Source organism: Sus scrofa, chromosome 1 (assembly GCF_054392235.1).
Source record: "Sus scrofa isolate SSC_HxYL_T2T_F1_AM1 chromosome 1, Sscrofa_HxYL_maternal_Yorkshire_Landrace_v2.0, whole genome shotgun sequence".
Lineage (NCBI taxonomy): Eukaryota > Metazoa > Chordata > Mammalia > Artiodactyla > Suidae > Sus > Sus scrofa.
In genome coordinates, this window is record NC_139383.1 from 181,152,524 (window position 1) to 181,180,441 (window position 27,918).

The window sequence follows — 27,918 nt, forward strand, 5'->3', positions numbered from 1 at the left end:
CATCTTCAAATCTCCCTTTTCTTTCCCGTCCTTTTCCTTTTCCTTTTCCTTCTCCTTTTCCTTCCTTCCTTCTTTCCTTCCTTCCTTCCTTCCTTCCTTCCTTCCTTCCTTCCTTCCCTCCTTCCTTCCTTCCTTCCTTCTTTCTCTCTCTCTCTCTCTCTCTCCTTCCTCCCTCCCTCTCTCCCTCTCTGTCCCCCTCTCACCTCTGCTTCTGTCATCACATCTCATTCTCTGACTCTCTTAGCTTTCTCTTATAAGGACCTTTGTTATTATTGGACCCGATGGACAATGCAAGACAACCTTCAATCTCAGGATCCTTTACCTAATCACATAGGCAGTCTTTTTCGCCATTTAAAGCAATATATTGAGGAGTTCCCACTGTGGCCCAGTGGGTTTAGAATCTGACTGCAGTAACTCGGGTCACTGCAGAGGTGTGGATCTGATGATCCCTGGCTGGGTGCAGTAGATTAAAGTATCCCGTGTTGTCACAGCTACAGTTTGGATTCAGTCCCTGGCCCGGGAATTTCCATATGCCACTGTTGCAGCTATAAAATAAAAACAATAATGTAACATATTTACAGGTCTGGATATGAGGATGTCGATATCCTTGGGGAGACATTATTCCACACAATCTGAAGCACTTCTGACTGTGCAATGGATCTATCAGAGCCCATATAGAGTAGGTTAACTATCTCTGAAATTTTAGAGATCAGAGTTAATGGAGTGTTTGTATGCAGCTGTAGTCAGGCTTAATAGGTGTGTCTAATTTAGTGCAGAACTGCTATTGGTGTGGAAATCAGGCCTGATAGGTGAGAGTTGTTAGAGGAAATACCTGTCCACAAGCCATTTTCTGGAACTGTTAAGACCAGTTGTGTCTCTGATTTTAGAAAGATAATGTGGTTTATAATTGTATATTATATAATGTTCCCTCCCGGGGGTCTGTAGCTAAAGTGCTATTTCTGCAGTGAATCATAAATATTCATACTAAGTAAGATAAGGACCATGAATAGCCTTTTATCAGTTCATATCAGATTTTTGCCACCTCTTGAGTTACAAAAATAGATAAGTTTCTAGAGCCTTTTTGATTTTGGAATTGTATGCAATATTATATAGGTAAGAGCAAGAGCCAGGAAACACATGTACACACACACACACACACACACACATGCATGCAGATGTGTACACATATACACTAAAGTCTTTAATATTCTTGGCTCTCAAGTGAAGATTGGATTGAAAATGGTGCATGGAAATGTACCAGAAAAAAGGTAGGGTCAAATACAATCAAATTTTAGTAGGTATTCTGTCATAGGTTATGTTTCTTTTCCTTCTTGAATCAAAGGAACCACTCTTGTGTAGATAAAGAAAACAGAGATAATTAAATTATTAGAACTTTTCTTTGGAGCGGATCTCTCTTAATTATCCCAACGTATGTCTGGTAGGGACTCTGAGGGGAGTGAAGACTTACTTCTATACCAGGGAAACCAGCTCCTCTTTGTCTTACCAGAGCTCTGGGAGAAGTAGGTAAGGCAGATCCATCAATATGTTTTAGGGAGTCTCTGAACAAATACCAATGTGAGGGAGAAAAACAGGTCCTGGATGATGTTACCATGAGCAAAGAAAACCATTGGACCTAGTCCTGATTAGCCAGTAGGCTAGTCCTGACTGAGCTCAGAATTAGGATGAGGAAGCAGGTGACCTTACGAGTGTGAAGTGGTGGGTGCTAAAAACCTGGTCTGACACAGTCCTCTCAATGTTGTCTTGAACCTAGGAAGTGGCTGGTATGTGAATTGAAAGAACTGATCTCTTGGGGCACAGGTATCCTAAGGTATGGAACACCCTCAACTGATTTCAGTGTAGAAAAATTACCCTCTGGATCAGTAAGAAAAGTTAAGGTACATAGTAACAGACAGCCCCCAAGTCTCAAAACAATAAAATAAAATTCCCCCTTGTTCTCCTTATATGTCCACCTGCTTGCTGGCATTACTTGGCCTTACATCTTGGAAGAGAGAAGAAATCTCTGAAAGTGTCGCATAGGCAATTAAATGCTCTTCCTTAGAGCTGATACATGTCATTTCTCCCAACCCACTGAACCAAGCTATTTACACAGTGCCTCCAAACAATAAAAGAGCCAGGAAATGTAATCCTACCATGTACTGGGAAGGCAGCAGGACCAGAACAACTTGGCAAACTGTGCTAATGATATTAACCTTCTCTGAAGAACTGATATATCTAGAAATGTTCTCTCTATCAGCATAAAAAGACATCTTGGGCTCAATCTTTATGTCACAGAGATCTCAGAGTTCATTTTCCAGCAAGAGTGGTGCCATCTCTCCACAACCCCTACTTCTCCGGAAGAAGAATCACCCTCTGCTGCTCCTCCCTGAACTTGACCTCACATGGTTCAGTTCATGGTACCATCTCTCTATTAAGCCAACAGTCTGGACACAGAAAATTATTCTGATCCCTGCCTGGGGTACCTTCACACAAGGTGGCATAATCACAAAGCTGAGTTTCTATCCTAAGGGTTCACATTTTGAAGGAGGGAACGAGAAACATGATTGCCCTCATTCCTAGAGTACTTTGTTGAGTGATCACACTTCAGACGTAACCCAAAATGTAAGCTTTTGTTTGGCAGCCAGCCCCCTCTATTGCTCAGTGTGTTCCCCCCACCCTCTGTGTCATGCCCAACTCTTCTCCATCCCCCACATTCACACTCTAGTAAGTTAGCAAGAAATCCCTGAATATATAAAGAGGGGGGGGGGAATGCAAATGGGGCTCCTTTTTTTGTGCCTCGAACTGTAAAATGACACAATCAGCAGTTCAGTCAAATTTCCCCCTCTTCTCATTTAGAAATAAGCATTGACATTTGCTTGACAGTCTTGAGTGGTGTTAGAAGTGCCCATATTTGTTCCTTTTAACTGCTGAATATGGATGCCATGGAATTGGCTTGTAACAAGCAACAGCAAAATGTAAAAGCTTGTTGCTTGCAAATGTATTAACTTAAAACACTCTATTGCACAAGCAGGGAAATATTATATTTATGAGCTGTGCAGTGTTCCAGGTTTATTTAACAGTAAGAATCTATGTGGTTGGAGTCAAATGTTAAGTGGTTAAATAAAGTATGCATTACTGGCTCACCATCTCCAATTGGTATTGATTAATGCACTGCTACTGAATATTTTCCTCTTACAGATGTTCACAAAATATCTTCTTTTCTGTTATTGCTGTCCTTGTATTACCATCTGCAGGTAAGAAATTCTTCATTCTGCAGTGTGATCTTGTAAAGTGCTTCATCTCACTTTGGCAATACAAATGAGGACTTTTTAGAGATGATTGCTCAGATGCTATGTTACACTATTTGTTTCCTTGATTTTGGCATTAAGTAGGATGAATAAATAACTAGTTTTTCAGTCACTCCTTCCTTTTGCAACCAGTCATCTGGCATGCCACATTTTCAACTTACCACATTTTATTCTGCAAATACCTTTATGATCCAATAGCTATTTAATATTCACGCATGACTGCTAATGGCCAGACTCAAGACTTGGAGTTGAGCTCCAATCCTGTTACTAAGTATTTGACAGTTAGTGATCCTCAGCGAGCACTCTTTTTGTCTATAAAATCAGTGTCTTAAATAACTCTAAGGTTCATTTTAGTTTGAAAATGATCTAATTTGATAGATTCATCACCAGTTAAAGATACTGTACAGTTAGTGGTCACTAATTATTTGGAATCTAACTTTCACTCACTCAAAATTTTTATTTTCTGTCAATGTAATTGAGACTAATGTCTCATTTGGATAACAACATTTTATAATTTTATCTATAGATTTATAATAGCAATGTAATATAACAGTATGTAATATGTTATATATTTAGTATATATGTATAAATATATATGTAAGAGATTGATTTATATTCATTCTTATATTTTTATGTAAACATGCTTTTTGCTTCTGCAGTATATATAAAATTCTGAATTATTAATTTATTGAATTAGTATGAAGGACAAATTGAAGAGAGGTGTAATCATTCACTGTAGGAAAAATGTACTTTAAACATATTTCTGAAAGGGCACTGAATTATTTGTCCACACATCATAGCTTTTTAATATTAAAGCCTAAAGGGAAGAGGATCCCCCAAGAAAATTTAACTTTGAGGTGTTGGGCATCATTTTCCATGAAGTCTAACTAGATTTAAAGGAGGAGGTGATGATTTAGAGTCCTTTCTTTAATCACACAAAGGATTATTATACAGAAGAAGAATCTGTTTATTCTGTGCTGTTCTAGAGGAGAGAAGGGGGCCCACTGCTGTTTTTTCTTTTGTCCAACAAATATTTATTGAGTGCCTTCTCTGAGTAGGGTGTTGTAGATGAAAACCATACCCTGCTTTCTAGAGTGTTCACTGTACCTGAAAGGCAGGGTATGGTGGTTTTCCTTAAAACAGGAAGAAGAATGAAGGACAGTTTTTGTATCCAGGTAGGTTATAAGCTTCCATCATAGGAAATATTTTGCAAGAGAATGAATTCAACTTGGTTAAGAATATTATAGGAGGGAATTCTGGCCTGGAAGAGAGACTAGGTTTGTTTTTCTTTGTTTTTTGGTTTTTTGTTTGTTTGTTTGTTTTTCTTTTCATGGCTGCACCTGCACACATTTGGCATGTGGAAGTTCCCAGACTAGGGGTCTCATGGGAGCTGCAGCTGAGGCCTATGGCAACAGCAGATCTAAGCTGCATGTAGGAGCTACACCAAAGCTTGTGGCAAACTGGATCTTTAACCCATTGAACGAGGCCAGAGACTGAATGCACGTCCTCAGCGAGACAATGTTGGATTCTTAATTCACTGAGCCATAAGGGGAACTCTGGGAGTATTTCTTTATTGAGACAGCTCCATCTGATTTGGTAAAGCTCCTTAGGGAATACAAGTCATTTAATTTGATTTGACTTTCAATTCAAAGTATGCATTTTCCCTGAATACTCCAGGTAGGCATTTGTTAAGATGTTATCTACCCTTTCCCCTGAATTAACCCTTAAAAAAAAATCGCAGTTGGTTTGTGAAAGAAGGTAAAAGCAATCTCAACTATAGAATGCCACTCTATGGTCTCTTTGGCCTGTAGTAAGAATCAATTAAGAATATGAGAACAGGAATTCCTGTGTGGCCCAGAGAGTTAAGTATCTGGTGTTGTTGCCACAGTAGCTTGGATTGTGACTATGGTGTGGTTTGACCCCTGGCCTGGGAACTTCTGTATGATGTGGGTGTGGCCAAAAAAAAAAAAAGAGAGAATAGTGAGACCAAAAACAACAACAAATTGAGCTTTTCTAAGTATAGTAATTTGTTTCTATGCTTTAATAGAATGTCCAAATGTTCTACGTATATTTTACATTACTTTGTTGAAATGTTGGATAAGAAGAATGCTCTCTAGGAGAGGAAACATGCTTGATGTATTTTCCCATTGCACTATATTAAAATACTCATTTTGTTATTTAGATACTTAATACTTACATTAATTATAGCCATTACAAAATTCTGCTCAAATACAGCGCTAATATAAGGCTTTCTTTATCCTCCTGATCTTTATTTGAACCTCATCTCTAAGTATCCATAGAAACTATAGATAATACCCCACAAAATTGTCACAAGTTTTATGATAGTTTATTGTATACATCTCCAAAAATGATTTTTATCTTTAAATAGTAACTTTAAAATACTTTATAAAGAGCATTTAATTACATCAACCCAAGGAGCCAATTTAAGTGTATTATTTATATCAAATTCTTTGGAACACCTTTATGTGGATGTTTAGGGTATAATTATGCCTTTTTGACTATAACTTCACAACAGAATATTCTGTCTTCCAGACACAAATCCACTAATAACATTCATGGTACTTCTGTAAAAGTAGGCTATTCATTATAGGTGAGAACTAATGTATGTGTCCAGGTGAACAATGGAGAAATCTTTCATTTTCATCAGTAATGGATAATGGAATCTTTGGGTAGGGAGGGGTGGTAGTGAAGTGCTTAGATTCTGGAGTAAAGTAGATGCAGGTTTGAGTCCAAGCTCTGCTATTTAAAAATAATGATGGCTCTGTTACTTAATTTCTTGAGTCTTTTTCCTTGTTTGTAAAAGGACAAAATAATTTCTTCACAGTTTTCTGTAGGTATAAAAGAGATAATGCTCATAACGTTCTTGACACTTACCCAATGACTTGACATATAGTAGCAAAACATGTTCCACAATCACAGCTATAAATCTTATGGAAGGAGATTGAATCTCAGCTCCAAAATTTAGAGGTGCAAAAACCATAATTTCATTTTTCTAAAAAAAAAGAAAAAAGAAAACCCTTGAAATCTAACCAGGATAGAAGATGTCCTACTCTGGATTTTCGTTCTTTTTCATTCCCTTACTGGAGCCTCAAGGGCATTAGTAGTGCTGACATTTCTTGATCTTTAGCTCCCATACCCATCCAGGTTACCATCACTTTGCTTACTTTGGTCTTTTAGGTTCAATCAGTATATTTGAAACTTCTAAGCAGATCATGGGACAGAGAACACTGCGAATGTGTCACGGGTTCCTTCTGCCTATGATTCAAGTAGTCATTTTCCCTCTGGCTCTGGCCTTGAATTCCCCCTTAGCTGTGACAACCAAAGTCTCCTTTTGTGGACCCACAGCCACCTCTGATCCTTATCTCCTTTCCTCCTCCTTTCTCTCCTAAGAGTTAAAGATGTATCTTGTTTGAGTTTGATAGGGTTGAGAATATCTCACCTAAGTTTGTTATGTACGAAATAATGTATTTCTGCTTTGCAGATATATTTGTACCCCAAATTCTTGAAATATCTAAATTCTTTTAAGGGTTTAAGGTTTTTGGAAAATAAAATCTAGAAAAACTGTCAAGCAGTTTTTTGGTTCTCCTACTTGAAGTTAAGGGCAAGGAAGAACAAGAAAAATATACTGAGGAAAAAGTAACAATAGCATTGACTTATTATCAAACATTTAACCTTATACTTCCAACTAGATATTTATATCTATTACTATGCATCACATTTAGAATTTCACTTGGCAACATCCTCAAAGAATTCCAGGTCTTTAAAAAATTTTATTAAAGTATAGTTGATTTACAATGTTGTGTTAATTTCTCCTATATAGAAAAATGATTCAGTTATAGATATATACACTTTTTAATATTCTCCTCCATATGTTTTATCATAGGATATTGAATATAGCTCCCTATGCCATACAGTAGAACCCTGTTGTTTATCCATGCTCTGTATGAGTTTGCCTCTGGTAATCCCAAACTCCCAGTCTTTCCCTTCCTCACCTCCTCTCTCTCTTGGTAACCACAAGTCTGTTCTCTGTCTGTGAGTCTTCTTTTCTTTCATAGATATGCTGATTTGTGTCATAGTTTAGATTCCACATATAAATGATATCACATGGCATTTGTCTTTCTCTGTCTGACTTACTTTATTAGTATGATTATGATATCTCTAGATCCATCCATGTTACTGCAAATAACATTATTTTATTCTTTTTTATGGCTAAGTAGTATTCCATTACATATATCTACCACATCTTTATACATTCATCTGTCAATAGACATTTAGGTTGTTTCCACATCTTCACCTTGTAAATAGTGCTGCTGTGAACATAGGGGTGGATATATGTTTTTGAATTATGTTTTTGTCCAGATATATGTCCAGGAGTGCAGGATCATATGGCAGCTATTTTTAGTTTTTCGAGGAACTTTGATATTATTTTCCATGATGGCTCTACCAACTTACGTTCCTGATAATGGTTTAGAGGGATTCCTTTTTTCCACACCTTCTCCACCATTTTTCATTTGTAGACTTATTAATGATGGTCATTCCGACCAGTATGAGGTGTTACCTCATTGTAGTTTTGATTTGCATTTCTCTGATAATTAGTGATATTGAGCATTTTTTTTTGTGCCCATTAGTTATCTGTCTGTCTTCTTAGGAGAAATGTATATTTAGGTCTTCTTCCCATTTTTTTGATTGGGTTGTTTGTTTGTTATTGAATTGTATAAGCTGTTTGTATATTTTGGAAATTAAGGCCTTATTGGTTGTATCATTTGCAGATATTTTTTTCCCAGTCCATAGCTGGTCTTTTTGTTTTGTTTATGGTTTCCATTGCTGTGCAAAAGTTTATAAGTTTTATTATGTCCCATTTGTTTAGTTTTGCTTTTATTTCTATTGCCTTGGCAGACTGACCTAAGAAAACATTGGTAAAATTTGTATCAGAGAATGTTTTGCCTATGTTCTCTTCTAGGTGTTTTATGGTATCTTGTCTTTTTGCCATTTTGAGTTTATTTTTGTGTATGGCATGAGGGTATGTTCTAACCTCATTGATTTACATGTGGCTATCCAACTTTCCCAATACCACTTGCTCAGATACTGTCTTCTATCCATTCTATATTCTTGCCTTGTTTGTTGAAGATTAATTGTCCGTAGGTGTATGGGTTTATTTCTGAGCTCTCTCTCTTGTTCTGTTGATCTGTATGTCTATTTTTGTGCAAGTACAATGCAGTTTTGATTACTGTAGCTTTGTAATATTGTCTAAAGTCTAGGAAGGTTATGTCTCCTGCTTTTTTCTGTTCCCCCTCAGGACTATTTTGGCAATTCTGGGCCTTTTATGGCTCCACATAAATTTTAGGATTACTTGTTCTATCTTTGTGAAAAATATCATGGGTAATTACACAGGGATCACATTACATTTGTGAATTGCTTTGGGTAATATGGCTATTTTAGCAATAGTAATTCTTCCAATTCAATAGCATGAGATATCTTTCCATTTCTTTGAATTATCTTCAGTTTTCTTTATTAATGTTTTGAGGTTCTCAGCATATGTCTTTTACCTCCTTGTGAGATTTATTCCTAGGTATTTTTTTTGTGTGTGTGATTTTAAAAGGGATTGTTTATTACATTCTCTGTATTAGATTTCATTTTTAGTATAAAGAAATGCAACCAATTTCTGTAAATCTTAAATCCTACTACCATGCAGAATTTATTTATCACTTCTATTAGTTTTTGTGTAGAGTCTTGTGGGTTTTCTATATATGATATCATCTCATCTGTGTGTAGTGACAGTTTTATCCAGGTCTTTTATTTACTTAAAAGTCTACTAATTATTTTGGTATAAACTGCAAAAGCAGATGGTTCTGCTAATGAAGAACTTACAGACTTTGTGGGGGAGGTAAAATGTATAAATGTATATGTACAAGAAAAATTTGACACGGAGAAATAGAAATTACAAATTGTAAATTGCACAAGGAGGAACTGTTCCAGGATTTTCCTAATGGGAGGAGAAGAGAATGGTCTATATAGTTTAACAGAAGTTTCCTAGAGATTCTGTTTGACATTCTTTCTTCCTTTTGGAATTACTGTATAAAAGGCATGTTGGATTTCACCAAGTACCATAAGATGATAAACAGTTTGTAAAAATAAGGACTATTTGGAGATACCATTGAGATAAAATGATAAAAAGCAATAATTTAGCTAGAGTCACCTAGCACTAGGGCCCATTCAGGATCTAATGGAAGAGATAGACACTGCATTTAGGAAGGAACAAATTGTAGCTAATTATAAATGGGAGGGGATTAAAGGTAGACTTGGGGGAAGGTAAGCAATATTAAGGAGAAGAAACCTAAGAAATAGTCATCGGAGCCAGTGTTTCTACAAATCTTATTGTGTGGTAGACACTGTCCTGAGCACTTCTGTCATATTCACTGATTGAATCCTTACAACTCTATGAGAGAAATATTCCTATCCTCATTTTATAGGCAAGGACACTAAAACATATAGTAAGTTATTCAAGTTACAGAGGTAAGAGCAGTGGGGATAGCATTTGAACCTGGGTTGTGTGGCTCTGTAGCTTATGTTTTTAGCAACTAATTCTCAAGCAATTCTAGAGTAAATAAAAAGAACTCAGAACAGATAAAATCTAGAAGGTAAAGAAGAAGAAGTCAAGGCTGGTTCCTTCATTTTAATCCTAAATGATTAAAAGAAATTTTGCAATAATGATGGGAAAAAAGTGAGATGGAAAGGAGGTAGTTTCATTATTTAGTTTTCTGGTTATATAAAGATATACATGTATATATATACATATATATATATGCTTTTGTTTGTACAACCTAATTTGCATATAGATTTGGTAAAATATCAGTTGTTTAAGGATCTCTATTCTAACATCTACTCTTACCCTCATGAAATACATACTCCATGGTATCTTTGTGATAAGACAAGTTTTCCTATAATCCAGGGGGTATTTTAGAAAATGAAGTTTAAGTTTCTTGTCCTAGTATCTTTGTGTTTATTTATAACAGTGTGTTATTTATAGCATTTAATTTTGTCATTGTCATGCAGTGATCTTGTGGGAGGGGGCTTTTCCTTTAACCATTTTGGTAATTTGAAAATGAATTATTTTCAGAAAGCTTTCTGAGAATTAATTGGCAGGGAGCACTCCATCCATGTCTCTCAAGGTTGTGAGTTTTAAGGTAAATGCATTTTGGCTTGGCCCTTTTATTCCAGTCTTGAGAAATAATTGTTATATATGTAGTATAAGTTTAAGATATATGGCATGATGATTTGATTTATATATATTGTGAAATGATTACCATAACAGGTTCAGCTAACATCCATCTTCTCAATAGATACAATAAAAATAAAAGAAAAACAAAAGGAAAAAAGAAGAAATTTTTCCACGTGTGATAACTCCTACGATTTACTCTCTTAACAAGGTTCATATATATCATAGAGCAGTCTTAGCTGTAGTCATCATGTCCTCTGTTACATCCCTAGTACTTACTTACCTTATAACTGAAAGTTTATACCTTTTGAGCACCTTTCATCAATTTCCTCTTCCCCCAACTTCTGCCTTGGCTTTGCATCTTGTAACTACAAGTCTATGTCTGTCTGACCTCTTTTTCTATGAATTTTTTATTTTTATTTATTTATTTATTTATTTATTTATTTATTTATTTATTTATTGCTATTTCTTGGGCCGCTTCCGTGGCATATGGAGGTTCCCAGGCTAGGGGTCGAATCGGAGCTGTAGCCACCGGCCTACGCCAGAGCCACAGCAACGCGGGATCCGAGCCGCGTCTGCAACCTACACCACAGCTCATGGCAACGCCGGATCGTTAACCCACTGAGCAAGGCCAGGGACCGAACCCGCAACCTCATGGTTCCTAGTCGGATTCGTTAACCACTGCGCCACGACGGGAACTCCTCTATGAATTTTTTAAAAGAAATTCCACATGTAAGTGAGATTATATGGTATTTGTCTTCTCTCTCTCTCTCTTTTTTTTTTTTTTTTCATTTAGCATTATGCCTTCAGTGTACACCTATGTTGCTGGAAATGGGATGATTTCTTTGTTTTTTTAATGGCTGAATAATATTCCTGTGTGTGTGTGTTTGTGTGTGTGTGTGTGGTATATACCACATCTTTATCCATTTATCCATCAGTAGACATTAGGCTGTTTCCATGTCTTGGCTATTGTAAATAATGCTGCTATGAACATGGGATACGGATGTCTTTTCAGGTTAGCATTTTTGATTCCTTTTGATATAGTCCCAGAAGTGAAATTGCTGGACCATATGGTAATTCTAATTTTAATTTTTTGAGGTTCCTCCATACTATTTTACATAGTGGCTGTACCAATTAACAGTCCTACCAATGCTGTATAAATGTTCACTTTTCTGCATATCCACATCAGCATTAGTTGTCTTTTGTCTTTTTGATTATAGCCATTTTAACATGAGTGAGGTGATATCTCATCGTGGCTTTAATTTGCATTTCTCTAATGACTAGTGATGTTTAGCATCTTTTCATGTACCTCTTGGCCTTTTGTGTATTTTTTTGAAACAATATCTGCTCAAGTTATTTGCCCATTTCTATCAGGTATATGATTTGCAAATATTTTCTTCCATTCAGTAGATTGCCTTTTCATTTTGTTAATGATTTCCTTTGCTGTGTAGAAGTTTTTAGTTGAATGTTATCCTAGTTGTGAAGTTAAAGCCTTTAACCCATTTTGAGTTAATTTTTCTGAATGGCATAAGATATAAGTCCAGTTTCATTCTTTTACATGTGAATATCCAGTTATCCCAGCACTATTTATTGAAAGGACTGTCTTATCTCCATTTGCATATTCTTGGCTCACTTGTCAAATATTAGTTTGGGTTTATTTTCTGGGCTCTCAATTCCGTTCCACTGGTCTACTTGTTTGTTTTTATGCCAGAAATACTGTTTCATGACTACAGCTTTATGGTGTTGTCTTGATCCTTGATTCTATTTTGTTGCTACCATTTTTTTGAACTTCAGATGATTAATGGTGGTATTTAAAGTTTCCTATAATGACACTCTAGTAGTAGCAACAGGGTTTTAAATTAAAGAAAAAATTCACTGAGTGCCAAAATTCAGTTATTCTGATATGTAAAATAATAGATGTGCGTTCAGTTAGATCCACTTATGGAAGAATTTCCTTTGCTAAAATGACCTATTTTTGCTACTCTCCTAAAATTGATACTCCTTTGAAATGTCATTTAGGTGGCAACAGACTATTTTAAAAAAGCATATCATCCTGTGCACCTTTAATTGCCTAATAGCATACAAAAAATAAATAGTGGTTAATTGGTGTTGATAAAAGGACAGCTATGCAATTCTCCAGAAGGTTGCAGATAACAATAAGAAGTGCTTTAATATATATGAATGCTTGAACTGAATGCAAAGATGCTTTTGATGCTTTAAATCTTTCACAGAACCAGGTTTTGTAGCTCTAAAAAGATTTTTAAATTTAAGCTAGACATCAGAGCATTTGTTGAAAAAGTTGTGAGACTCAACACATAATGAAGGCAGAGACACTGTTTGTCCTACAAATTCCTGTGCTTCTAGAGCTTAGTCCCTGTGACTAACAGAGTTGAGAGTCCAGTAAATGCTGAATGAATAAGGGAAAGACACATTGCAAATGAATTTGGAGAAGACTTGTGAATTAAACAAAAAGTCATAAAATAAACCAAAGCATGTGACAACAAGCTCTTATAAATAAAGAAATTTCACTGATTAAATTTGGCCTTTGAAATATAAATTTTCTTACAGTAGCTTTCAGGACATGCTACACAGATATGAGGTTTTAAGAGATCACACTTTTTGCCACTTGGTGGCATCATTGTAGTTATGATGGATTTTTTTAACTCCAAGCTGAAGGAATTTGTCTTTGATACATACCATTAAATGCTCATCTTTTGATGAAATGTACAAGAGGCATTATGCAATTGGCCAGTAAAGGTGTGACAAAACATTCAATATCCATTTTTTTTTCTGTGAACATTTAAGAATAACTCTGAAATGAAGAATAACACCTCCATTTGTAACAATTGCACCTTTCTCTGCACCATAAAGCTTTTCCATTCAAATGTAAACAATTAGATAAAAATAAAACTAGGTTAATAAAGAGATGGTTTGAGTCAATTGGAAAAGGCAAATTATGTAATATTGTTCAATTTTAAGAAGAACTTTTATTTCTCATAACCATTAGAAATTTGTAGGCATAAACTGTTTACCTCTGAGCTACTCTGAAAATTATAAACTTTCTCTTGGAATGACATTTTCATCATTTTTCCTTCACAGCAGCTTTTTTCCATAGTCATTATTATGTTTAGATTGAATCTGATCACAATTGGCTTGCTCTTAGCACTTACTAAGGAATCTTAGACAAACTTTGAGATTGTGTCTCACGTTTGACTCTTGCTTGAATCAGAAGATGAAGTGGTTATTTTCATTCAATATCGCTTTTCTCCTGTTTTCCTCCTTTGGGTTCAAAGTTAATTAGAACACTTTATTACTGTTTAATACAGGGGAAAAATCATTATTTCAAAATGTAAGGGAATTCCCATTGTGGCTCAGTGGAAACAAACCTGACTAGTATTCATGAGGATGTGGGTTCAATCCTTGGTCTTCCTCAGTGGGTTAAGGATCTGGTAGTGCCACGTGCTCTGGTGTAGGTTATAGATGTGCTCACATCCCTTGTGGCTGTGGCTGTGGTGTAGTAGGCTGGCAGCTACGGCTCTGGTTCAACTCATAGCCCACAACTTCCATATTCCACAGATGTGGCCCTAAGAAAAAGCAAATAACATAAATATATATGTGTGTGTATATATATACAAGTTAAATAGACATTTCTTGGGAAATCATGAAATGTCATCTTAATGCAAGATGAGTCTTCTTTTGAAAAAGGGATTATGCTTTTTGTCTCCTTCTTTGGTTGATATATTTATACATTTAAGTTGTCTCAGTGAAGAAGTATAGAATTAAAAACAGGAAAAGCTCCATTGACATGAAATCAGATATTGTACTTCCTAGTCATATAGTCTGTTCCAAAATATATTTATCTGAAGTATTCCACATTTTCTATGCTTTGCCTGTGAAATACACTACTATCATTCTCTATTTTATCTTATAATAATAATTTATTTAGTCTGTACCTTGTTTTAAATGTCGAGTATTCTCCAGGGACTTTTGTGTGATGGACATGTAATTAATCTCCCATTTTCCTCTTGTCTACATTGATAAAATATTAGAAGATATTAGTTAAATACTTAGAAACCACTAACTGTTGAGATTTTATATTTCAAATTTACAGTTCATTTTGTGCAAGGACTTTCTATTTTATCCAGAAAGTAAGCACAGGAAGTAAACAGATGAATAAGAAGGCACGAGGAGGCTGTGACTTTGGGAGAATTAAATGGATTATTGTACTGTTCCTTCACCTGGGGCAGCTCAAAAAAACCTTTTAGCCTTTGTAGAAACAATATGTGACTTTCTAGAAGGCCACAGAAGATACTCTGTTGTGTAGACACAGAAGAAACCTGAGAGTGGAATATGAATTTGGCTGTAGGGAGAAAAATAAAACTCTTAGCTGTTTGTCTCAGCATTTGCTAGAGGCCAAATACACTAGATATTATCTTTATCCTTAACAATGTTTACAAAGTTTAGTTGGTCAGACTTGGTCATTGTTGTTAAGCTGATCTTTGAAATACAAATTGTGGCTTAGAATCTAGAATTCCATTCCCAACTTCATTGTTGTCCAGAAGTTGATTAAATACATGCAGTCCCATGCTTAAATGTGAGTTCAAAGGATATGTTCTTCTTGTAGGCCAGTGAACTCGGGGTTTAGGTAATACTGCATTTCATGTGGAAGATGGTGTTGGAAATATGTGTTCACTATCACTTGAGTCTAATCACCAAAATGACTTCAGAATTATAAATATGTGGCTGTATTCTCTGGATAGGTCAAGGAAGTTCCGTTAGTTACTGGGTTATAATGATTACTCTGATAAACAGTTGGGAACAATAAATTCTCTGATTTCTGTGTGGAGAACAGTCACACTCTTCACTGAAGGTACTTTACTCATTTAAATCCGATCACAGGAAGAAAATACAGAAGGGAGATGAGCTACGCCTTACAACAACAACGTTCTCCTTGTTTTGTTCCACCCTCAGGTCATGATGAACCCCATGTTTCTTCAAGCTTTCCATTTCAACAGTCCACTTACATTTATATTTCACAATCGCCTAACAAGATTCTCAAATTATTTAAGTGCAGGGAAGATAAAAGGACAAGGGTATAGAAACATTCTTTTCCCAAGTTCAGTCCTTTACTTTTCCGGATCTTCTCACTAAAACAAAGCTCATTTATCTTCGCAGGCAATGGTATAACTCTAATATATGCACTTAGTTAACATATTATTAAAATAGCTATTTGGAAAAACTGTGTAGTTGATTATAATTTTTTTTTTTCTGCAGTAAAGAAACACTTTTAAAAACACCTTAAATTTTTTTTGTATGTTTTGGGTGGTTTTCAAAGGAAGCAACCTCAGAAAGGACATGGATTGATAGAAAATAGGTTGGCAGTAGGACACAATGAAAATCTATTCTGTATAGACCAGTAGAAAATTTAGTTATGATAACTAAGTTATAAAAAAGATACTTAAAAATGGCAACTAAGGAAAATTTAAAATAGACAATCTAAATGTCTTCATTACCCTGTCACTGTTTATAATTTTATTATTACTCTTTCACTGGTGATAGCTTTGTACTCACTGTTAGTTCTACTTTGGGTAGCCTTAAAAACAAACAGTGTGAAATAAATTAATGGAAGGGATTGGTAAGATCGGCTATATTCCAGAGCCCACTAGCATAGAGCAATAGGTGAAAACAAGGGAGCAGTGACAGACAAGAAATGATGGGAGAGATTTGAAATAATTCACCAGATTTAAACTGATAGCAAATATTTGACAATTTGTAGGCATATCTATCGGCTCAGGGTGTTAAGTATAAGAACTCTGATAAAGGCTTCTGATTCTATACTCAGAGGCTTTTCAGAATCTGAGTCTCCTTCTATAATGACAGCAGTCTTAACCTTATCTTGCACACATGATCCTTTAAAATTGAATCTGGGAGTTCCTGTCATGGCTCAGTGGAGACAGTCGGATTGGGAACCATGGGGTTGCGGGTTTGATCCCTAGCCTCTCTCAGTGGGTTGGGGATCCAGCGTTGAGGTGAGCTGTGGTGTAGGTCACATATGCGGCTTGGATCTGGCGTTGCTGTGGCTGTGGCATAGACTGGCGGCAGCAGCTCTGATTGGACCCCTAGCCTGGGAGCCTATATGCCGCTGATGCGGTCCTAAAAGGACAAAAGACAAAAAAAACAAAAAACACCACCCCACCCCCCACAAAACCAAAACTGAATTTTGTTAAGTTTTCAGATGATAGAATACCCACTAGGACACCCACTTACTTTCCTCAGAGCCTGTGGGGCTGCTTCTACAGAGAGGTAGTGCCCGTTTGGTGCTAAGCCAGCAGAAATATTAAGAACCAGTTAGTCAGGGTCATTCAGTGTGCTCAGGATAATTCAGACAGAAGCTTCAGCTCTTTTGATCTTCTTTCTATATGCTTTGAAAAAAGTATAGATGATGAAAAGAGGGATGTTAAAGAAAATAATACTCTTTGGTCAGTTTCATCAAGGGCAGTTCTAAAACAGAGCTAAAACAGGGGTGGCCTCCTCATCTAGGCGCTAGACCCTGTGGTCAGTCAGCTTATGCAACCTGGACATTGTGCTGTGCTTGTAAGTGAAGTTCATCTTTATGAGATTTCAGCAGACCCTGGTCAAAGAGGTTGGTCATTAAAGGCAGGAAGCACAGCAACTTTAGTAAATATAGTAAAAAATGCAATTTTCTTTAGTAAGGTGTTAAGGAGAGAGCTTTTGAAATTTATCTTAATTTAGCCTTCGAAAGATAGGACCTTGCTCCTACATCTTGCTGTAGAGTTGCCTTTTGATGTACTTGCTTTACATACTAAGGGAGAGGACTGTGTTTCCTTAATTGGGTTTGTGTTCTATTGCTTTCTTGGTAAATTCTATTTTAGGAGCTTTATAAATTGACCATAAAAACCTACACTAAACTGGAATTTCAGGGACCTAGGAGAAAGCTCTTTCTTTCATTTTAAAAAGACATTTATTTATGAGCTTCAAGGTCATTTAAATATTAATTTTCTTGTTAAATCTTCTAGTTTATTGGTTTTCCTCCTCTGAAAATAATGTTCTCCAACTTCCAGTAAAGAAACAGAGGTCATGGATTAGATAGGCATGGAATATGGTATAAGAATCAGAAACATCTGATTTTAGAAAACTGGAGAAACATAGCCCCTTGAGAAGCTGGGCAGTTAAGTACAGTAATCTGCCAGAAGGCAGGACTTTAACTGGGCAGGTAATATGTTTGGGCATAGTTCTAGTTCAGAGAGCTTTAAGTGAAAGCTGCTCATCTAGGAACTGAAGATGGTTTAATGAAAAGAGGACATAATGAAAAGAGGACTCTCAACCCAGGTGGATTCCTTTTCTTTACATCTTTGAAAATCTCCTAGCACTTTTTTTTTTTTTTATTTTGCTGCCATTCCAAGGCACGAGGCTAGGGGCTGCACTGACTCATTACATATTCCCCTAAGTTACAGACTTTTCTTCTGTTCAGTCCAGTTGGCTGCTTCTTTGTGGTCCTCTTTTCCCTCTCACCCTTTCTGATGTCCACGTGTTAGACATCCATGTTGGTTAAAGTGCACTGCTGAATTGTGCTATGGTCTGTGGTACCAGCAGTGATCAAATGAAGACAGAATACATTAGAGTAAAGCACAAGCACTCTTTTCTTGCTGCTCAGCTGTCTAGGTAGCTGAACACTGACCTATCTTAACAAAGCATTTGCTGTCTCATTGATAAGTCCCATTCCTTCCCCTCACTTTTTTTCTAGGACCTGACCTAAGGGTTATGGTTTTTCTGGGTATTCCAATCAGTACACTTATATGTACATAAGTCCACTTATTACAGACACACAAGGGGGATCTCATAGGCAGAAGAGGAGGCAATGTGAAGATGGTGCAGAGATAGAAGTACTGTGGCCACAAGCCAAGGAAGCTAAGGATGTTGAAAACCACCATAAGCTGGACAAAGCAAGACGTATTTTCCCATAGAGCTTTCAGAAGGAGAGTGCCTTTCTTGTAAACTTAACTTTGGACTTTGGCCTCCGAAACTGTGAAAGAATAAAATTAGGTTGCTTGAATTTATCAAATTGGTGATCATTTGTTTTAGCATTCATAGGAAACTAATAGAGATTTTGGGACTGGGAAGCAGGGGTGGCTGTAATAAGACCTCAAAAGTGTGGCAGAATTTTTAGAATTCACTAATGGGCAGAGGCTGTGAGAATTTTGAGGTGCCTGATAGAAAAAGCCTAGATTCTAGTGAGCTCTCAGAAGGAAGACCACAAATAAGAAAACGTCTGTCATCTTAGAGACACATACACTGTCAAGAGCATAGTGTTGATAGTAATATGAATGTTAAGAGTATTTCTGGTAAAGACTCAGAATGAAACAAAGAACATGTTACTGTAAAATAGAGGAAATATGATTGTTATATACATGGAGAATAGAACTTGTAGGTACAGGCCTTGGATATTTAGCTGAGGAGATTTCTAAGTGAACTGTGGAAGATGCGGCCTGGTTTCTTTTTTTCTGATTATAGTAAAATGCAAGAGGAAAGAGAGCAATTGAGGAAGGAATGGTTAAGGCAAAAGAAATCAGCACTTGATGATTTGAGAAATTTGCATCCTATTCAGATAGCACAAGATGCTAATGTTAGCAGATTTGCTGTTAGGGTTGCATGCTCTGGAGAGACACCAAAGGTGGGGCTGGAGCACCTTTTGGTTGAAGAGATTACCTGTCACTCACAGATGCACATGACAATCTCAGCAGAAGCCAGGAACAGAGGTGAAGTTATCCAGAGAAGATGTGCAGAGGACCCACTCATCTATAGTGACATGAGTCCTCTTGATATGTACATGAGACCCACCACATTTGTGAGAGTAATATACCAGCAGACACATCGCAAACTTGGACTAAAAGGAACAGGGACAGGATAAAATGAGGGAAAGCTGTTGAACTCCTGGGCATCTGTAGACAGGGAAAGGTTGAAAGAGTTACTTACCTGCAAACATGTGGTATCCTTCAAGAAAAGGAGGAGAACTCCAAGGGCAGAGCAGTGATCGCACAGTCAGAGGCAGAAGATTCATGTTGAGCAGCCTACAAAGCTCCTGCAGAGACCCATCTAGAAGCTGTGAGCCCAAATGGTAGAGCTGCAGGCCTTGAGTGGATGCCAAGTGGAGCCTTGAGTAACAGAGGGTTTTTCTTAAGCCTTGAAATCTAATGAAATTTCCCCTGCTGCATTTCAGACTTTTGGAGGGATAGGTAACCCCTTTATTGCTTCCAATTTCTCCCTATTAGAATGAAAATGTCTAACACTGTTACTCTATGACTTTTCTTCCTTTTTTTTTTTTTTCTTTTTCTTTTTTTTGGTCTTTGTGTACAGTCTTTATTTCAAATATTTGTTAAAACACCATTAGATTATTCCTTAGGACAAGAGCAAAGATAAAGCCTATGTTTAAAACTTGACAGAACAGAGGGCAGCACTTTAGCTGAAGCCTGCCTGCTGACCAGAGGAGCGTATTCTGAGTGGACTTAGCCAAGAAAAGGAAATCAAGCAGGGAAGAAAAGGTGCCCATCCGAATCAAATGTCAGCTGCCATCAGGGCAAGTCTTGTGATGGTCACAGATTGGACACTCTGTTTTTGGAAGGTTCGAGTACAGCACAGGGGTTCCGTGTGCCTTTATGGCTACACCCCTGTCTGAGGTGTCATTAGGTCAATGTCACTCAAATTCCTGGCCAGCCAAACACCTACAGGGAAGAGTCCCAAATTGAGAATGAGGTTCCTCCGGAAGTTATTTCTATTCGTGCTGAAGTGGTAGATGCCCCAAAGCTAATCTCCCACGTTGTCTGGAACTTCGGGAGCCTCATTTGCCAAGCCCGCAGGGTTCGCACTGACCCTGCTGGAAGCCATGGCAGCACCTCCGCGCTCTGCAAGGCCTCTCTTCACGCACCGTGCTGGCGCTGGCCACCCTCTGACTTTGCTATCATTGTATTTTGAGAGTGGGTAACTTGCTTTTCAATGTCATAGGTCCACAGATAGAGAATGATTTTGCCCCAGGATGAATCATATTTACAGTCGCACATCACCTGATTTAGATGATGACATTGAGACTTCTAAATTCATGATATTTAGATGTAATTTTGTACTTAAGTTGATGCTGTAATAGGTCCACATTTGGGAGGGATATTGGGAAGAGCTGAATGCTTTTTTTTTTTTTTTTTTTTCTTTTCATGGCACAGACAGGAATTCGATGTGGGGTGGTGGGTCAGAGGATAGACTGTAATGGTTTAAATTCTGGCTTTCTCAAAGATATGTTTCTCTCCACATCTCTGAAAGCTGTGACTATTTCTTTACTTAGAAAAAGAGTCTTGAAAGGATCTTTAGGCGAGATTATCCTGCATTACTCAGATGGGCCCTAAATCCAATTATGAGGGTCTTCATAAGAGACAGAAGCAGCCAGACATAGAGGAGAATGCAATGTGAAAAGAGAAGCAGAGTTTGGAGCAATGTGGCCAGAAGCCAGGGAATGTAGACATCCACCAGAAGCTAAAAGAAGCCAGGACGGATTCTCCCCCAGAGTATCCTCAGGTAGTGCCTCCCTGCCGACACCTTAATTTTGGATTTTCACCATCAGAACTGGGTGAATAAATTTCTTTTTTTTATTTATTTTTTTTATTTTTTTTATTTTTGTTGTTGTTGTTGTTGTTGTTGCTATTTCTTGGGCCGCTCCCGCGGCATATGGAGGTTCCCAGGCTAGGGGTCGAATCGTAGCTGTAGCCACCGGCCTACGCCAGAGCCACAGCAACGCGGGATCCGAGCCGCGTCTGCAACCTACACCACAGCTCACGGCAACGCCGGATCATTAACCCACTGAGCAAGGGCAGGGACCGAACCCGCAACCTCATGGTTCCTAGTCGGATTCGTTAACCACTGCGCCACGATGGGAACTCCATAAATTTCTTTTAAGTCTCCAAGTTTGTGGTAATTTTGTTATGGTATTTCCTAAGAAACTAAATATTTCACCCTCAACCTACTTTGTTTCTTTCTCTAGGGGTCTGAGATTTTGTTGATGGTGGTTCTAATTTACCCTTTTGGATTATGGTGATAACCAGGCTGACTTCTTGGTCTCCCCTCCAAGTCAGCCAACATCTTCCCATATTCCAAAAGGAACTAATTCCCTGTAGGAGGACTAGATTTTCTCTGCCTCTCTATCCCCTATTAACTCCCAGATTGTTGGAGCACATCTCTAGAAGTTTCTACTTAACACTATTTTTTTTTTTCCCCTAATCAAAACACACACCGTTTTAGGGAGTTCCCGTCATGGCTCAATGGTTAACGAATCCAACTAGGAACCATGAGGTTGCAGGTTCAATCCCTGGCCTTGCTCAGTGGGTTAAGGATCCGGCATTGCCATGAGCTGTGGTGTAGGTTGCAGACGTGGCTCGGATCCCGCATTGCTGTGGCTCTGGCGTAGGCTAGCAGCTACAGCTCCGATTCAACTCCTAGCCTGGGAACCTCCATATGCCGCAGGAGTGGCCCGAGAAATGCCAAAAAGACAAACAAACAAACAAACACACACCATTTTAGTACAGCACCCACTCATACCCCTTCTCCTCATTCTTATTATTTGGTCACAAGGATTCCCTGCTCTGCTCTGCACTCTGAAGCCCATTCCTCTTTGTAATGTACCCCTGCAGGAATTCCAATGCACATTTGCCTCTTAATGGAAATATAATTGACTTCCAGGGAACATTTGAATAATTAAGGCCTCACATTTGCATTTTAATCTAGGTATTTTCCAGCCCTATCCCTATGACTTTTGGGGAAAGAGATCTTTTCTGACAGGTAACAATTGTAGCTGTCTTATTCTGAGTACCTACTGTATGCCAGTCACCAGGGTAGTCACTTTGTAGATATCCATTTAATCTTCGCAATAGTCTATTTCACCTCCAGTTTGCAAACTAGCACCAAAGACAGTAGGAGATCTGAACCAACTCACAAGGCTTAGAAAACCACAGTATAGATGGTGGTGGGGGGAGGGGGGCAAGATTTTCCCTGTCTTCTACTTATGTTTTATATTTTTATATTCTCTACTGTTAAAACCTGAACACACAAGTTTTTTCAATTCAAATATCAATGTCAATAAACAAATTTTATTGGTGTCCAGCCACACCCACTCATTTAAATAAATATGGCGAATGCTTGATATTTGAGTATAATAACTCAAGAACTTCAAAGATAAATATAGTGTCTTACTATATATAAGATCCCAAGTTATAGCAAAATAGCATAACTTTGTACTGTGTAGATTGAAACATTCAATAGGTGCTTTCTGGTCATAGACCATATTTATCTTTGATGATCAAAATAAATGTCAGGATGTTGTTTATATATCATGACCTTCTGAAAGTCATTTGAAACAGCTTTCAGTTAAAAGGTAATAAAAACTAAATCCAAACTCCTAAAACATGAGTAATAAGAAAAGAGCCTCACATTTTGTAGCATATTAATAACAAGACAACAGGTCCAAAATGGAGTTGGCTTATGTTAAGTCCCCCATCACCAAACTGAGGTAATTTAATTATAGTTTTAGCTCTTCCACAAATGGAACTTTAAGCCAGTCATTCAGGAATTACTGGATCAGTACTGAAGCTGAACATGGCTCTGTGGGGCTCCTGGGCACAAAAGCCTTTCTGTGTCCCTCATTTCTTATTCTTAGCAAATGGGCCTCATTCAGCCACCATGAACCTTCCCTGAATTCCTAGGGACAGGTTCAGACAGTTGCTGATCAGGGAAGGGAGAAACAGTCAAGCAACAATAGTACAGCCTTGGGGAAGTATTCTGGTTCCCTCTCAAGGAATACATGTAATAATATAGGCATCTTATACACCTAAGAGAAAAGGTATATTCCTTGCGCTTCTTTTAGAAATGAATACTTCAGCATTGAACAGCTTAGAGTCCTACCTTGTCCTTCTCCCTGAGTTAATTGCATGCTAAACACAAAGACATAAGCTAAAGATTAGGCACCCTGAGCATAATTGCCTGTGGGTTAAAGATTATTTGCACTTGATGTTTTTCAGGAATTTACGCTAGTTTGTTCTAATCTCTGATCAATATGCCCTTTTTGCCAGTACTGTTATTCTAGGCAATAGCCCAGAAGACCATCATGATCATACCAAGATCTCCTTGACTTCAGCTTTGATGACTAAGATTCCCCAAAAGAAAGAATAATTCATGTTGTTCCAATCATGATTCCTATCTGAAAACCTGTTTTTCTCCTTTTTACTGTAAAACTCCTCCCACGTCTTGCTAATGGGGGGCAACAGTCTTTAAGGTATTAGCCTGCTGTGACCCTCCTTTGCCTGGCAAAGCAATAAAGCTAATTTTTTTCTTCTTTACCCAAAACTCTGTCTCTGCATGTCATTTCAGCACTGGCAGACAGAGGCTGAATTCTGGCAACAGTAATAGTAATCTGCCTGATAGACTCCTGCCATCCCCTAAAGGAAACTAACTTTGTGATAATCAACCTGCTTTTTGGCCTAGTATAACTTCCTTGTTCCTGCTCCCTTCTGCCTATAAAAGTCTTTCATTTTGTACAGTTTCCTCTGCTAGATTGGATGCTGCCTGATTCAAATTGATTTTTGCTCAAACTCTTAAAATTTTTAATATGCCTCAGTTTACCTTTTGGCAAAGGAGAATGTTACAATTATGGCAAAGCTTGGTAGAATTGTCACCACCTACGTAAAGTGCAGATGTAAGCATTCTTATTTGAAACTCTTCTCAAACTATACTTGGTCTTGAAGCACCTAAGCTTCCTTAAGAAGAGAGCTTATATTTTATTTCATTTCAGTTTAAGTATTGGCCCAATCCTGTGATTGTTTTTTTGGTAGCCAAATCATAACCACTTTCCAATTTTTATGATTGGTCTCAACTTCAGTGTAGTCTATAAGGGGGAGTTTTTTGAGGGTGTAAATCCATGAGGTTCAAATGTACTTTCTTATAGTGTCCCTTTCTTCCTGGGCCTGATTTCCCATCCTTGCCCTGGACTGATGATGTATGACTGGACTGTGATTGTCTGCTCTTGGGGTGGTGGCTCTGGACATCTGCACGCATGTGGCCGCAAATCAGTAGGAAGTGAGTCTGCTATTCATTCTTGGTCACTACTGCACTTGTGAGAAACTGGTTATTGATTCTCTGAGTGATCAGAGTCCATAATCTGACTCTCACCTGCAATGTAGATATTGAACTCCTGGGGGCTCTGTCCAGTTCTGTGTGCACAGTTCCAATTGTCTTGTTAACAAAGATTAGAAAGATGAGAACTTTTGCTTCTAGGGTCCTCATGTGCTGTTGAGCGCCCACACTACTTCCTCTTGGTTGAAGAGACTCTCATAAATCTTAGCCATGCCTGCTCTCAGCTTTGCTTTCTTGCACTTGTGTGGTTCCTCTTTCCTGGCAGCTTTAGTGACTCAGCAAATGACTTAGCAAATCAAGAAAAATGCCACCACTTCCTTCACAGAAGATGGTAGGAAAGTGTGCAAGTGCCTCTTCTCTGGCCCTGGCTGAGGGGGTGAATTGAATGACCCCTCCTCCTCTGTAGCAAGATGAGTATCAGGGGAAATTGATGATGCTCTACACTCTGCTTCACCCTTTTGTTATCTAGATGCTAGTGCTGTATAACAGGATGGTGTAGATTGAGCTTTAGAATTTTCTGGAACATATTTTTAGGAAGAAATGAGACAAGATGGTTTGCCACACAGTGGGCTTTGTTTTTGTTTTTTCCTTTTAGGGCTATACCTGTGGCATATGGGAGTTCCCAAGCTAGGGGTTGAACTGGTACTGAAGCTGCTGGCCTACACCTTAGCCACGGCAATGCCAGATCCAAGCCATGTCTGTGACCTACACCACAGCTCACAGCAACACTGGATCATTAATCCACTGAACAAGGCCAGGGATCTAACCCACCTCCTCATGCATACTGGTCAGGTACATAACCCACTGAACTACAACAGGAACTCCCACACAGTGGGCTTTTTTTTTTTTTTTTTTCAGTTGACAGCATTCCTACAGCAATTCTGGTGCATTCTCTTTAACTCTTGATATGAGCTGAGAGAGCTGTGCTAAAAGTTCTAGGTCCTGGCTGAACATTAGGCTCATCTGGAAGCATTTAGAAAGTATAACTCCTCAATGACTGCCCCCAATTAGCATGTTATTATTTAGGGGGGAAGTGTTCTTCCAGCATAGTATTTTTTAACCAATGGGCCAGAAGGGAGGCCTAGGGAACATGAATGAACATCCTGGTAGTTCATTACAAACTCATAATCTCATTGTAGGAGGAAAGTGCTATACTAGAAAACCTAAATTGAAGAAGCTGACATAGTTGAATTAAGGACCTTTAGTTCTTAGGTTCCAGGCAGCCAAGCAAAGAAGGAAACGGATTATACAACACAGCTTTCAGTGTCTAATAAAGGATACATTTATAGTGGTTCAGGGTTAAAACTTCTCCATTTAGAAAGAATTAATTTCATGAGTCTTAATCTAAGTTCAAAGATTAAGAACCTTATTATGTTCATATAAAGGTCCATACTTAACACTTTTGTGATATAAAGAATGTTTCAATATATTGCTATTGCTTTTATTTATTTTCAGTAAGAACTGAAAAATATATCATGGTGGAAGAGTTGACAGTGATGCAATGCCATTAGCCTACTCTGATTTTTCTGCCAATGTATAGATGCTAACATTGCTGGATAATTATTGTGTGGGCAACCGTGTAGATGACCATGTTGGGAAATGCCATATATAGCCTGGATTGGCTTTAACAATCCTGAGATCTCATTTCTTCCCCAAACGGGTTACTTTGAAAATCAACATAGTATGTTGATAAGTTGATGAATTTTAGAACTAGAAAAATTAATACCTATTCCTTAACTTACTTGTTTTGTTATCTTGGAAAAAATTGCTTAATTTCTGTGAGTCTCAGTTCCTCATTTTTAAAATGGTAGTAACAATTTCACTTTAAAGGGCTACTGTGAAGTTGAGAGATGCATATATGTAGAGATCCCAGTACATAGTAGGTACTTTATAAATGCTGTTGTCATTTAAACCAGCCCATTGGGGAGATTATAGATTCCTTTGGAAACTTGAATGTGTATATGGTGCAGAATATTGTACTTTGAGATTATGACAACAGACGTTTCTAATGAAGGAACTAATTCTATTTATTTTGCTATTGTTGGTTTTCTTTCTCTTAGATATATAAAGATCTTCACTTTCAGTAAGAAGAGTGAAGAAGCCTCAGCTTGTTTTCTGTAAACGTATGAAGCAAAGGCAGGGATAAAAATCTGTTAAAGATATTTGTTTAATCTATGATAGGATAGTCATCAGAGTATTAAGAGTTTGATGTAGTATTATGCCACAGTATCTTTCATTATACAGATTTCTTTGTGAAAGAGAAACATTATCTGTTCATAAGCTTTTCCATCTACCAGCCCTGCTACAAGCACCACATTATAACTTCAAAAATATTTTTCTCCTATAGCATAATTCATGCTTCTGCAGATTGTGCAGCCTGCATTCTTTATGGATTATACTGCTGAGACAGCGCTTATGTAGTCAACACTCAGTAGTTCTACTGTACTAATACTAATTCTGCTCATGCATTGGCTGGGCTTTTTGTTCCAGGGACTCAGAAGTTTTTTGGGAGGTTGTTTAAAAACTAGGGACAGACATAGCAAATGTGAGTATTCACCTGTTTTTATAAAAACAGCTATGCAAACTCAGCTCAGCCAGGCCCACAACGGTCAATCAGCAGTTCAGGAATCAGCCTTAATCTCTGTGTCTTTAAGAGCATACATTTTTATCTCCATAAATTTCCACTAGTGAAAACAGGAAAATCAGTCCTCCTTTTCTTCTTGAGTACCAATAAATTGGGAGGAAGAGGTTACATGTCTGGTGAAACTTTGTATTAAACATAAAAAACATTAGCAAGAAGATGAAAAGTGTCTCAGAATCTGCACATTGAAATAGACTAACACCCATTTATTATGAGACCATCCATGTTATATCATCCCCACCAACATATGATAACCAACTATGGGTATAAATCTGATTTCCTTGGAAAAAATAAACTTCCAAAGGAAATATCAATTTCCTATCTCGCTTTCCAAAACTTCACTGTATCTAAAGTCATTTATAATTGTCACTGGTGAAGTCATCATAATTTCTTTTCCTGGTACCTGTGGGCTGGCTAAACTCCTTTTGTTTTTTGATTTTATATTCACCTTTTCCTGTTTCTTCTGGAGAGTGAGCAAAAGGAACTTGTAAAAGACATGAGTCATCCCTCAACAAAAGATTTCTCCTGAGATGGTACTTCTGAGTATAAAT

At 37.6% G+C, this 27,918-nt stretch overlaps 1 long non-coding RNA gene and 1 pseudogene across 5 annotated transcripts in view; one reads left to right on the forward strand and one right to left on the reverse strand.

Moving 5' to 3' along the window:
- Nucleotides 1–27,918, forward strand: part of LOC102162695 (uncharacterized) — a 704,814-nt gene that overhangs the window by 425,855 nt on the left and 251,041 nt on the right. The window lies entirely within an intron of this gene.
- LOC146406897 (mitochondrial import receptor subunit TOM6 homolog pseudogene) lies at nucleotides 20,221–20,445 on the reverse strand (annotated as a pseudogene).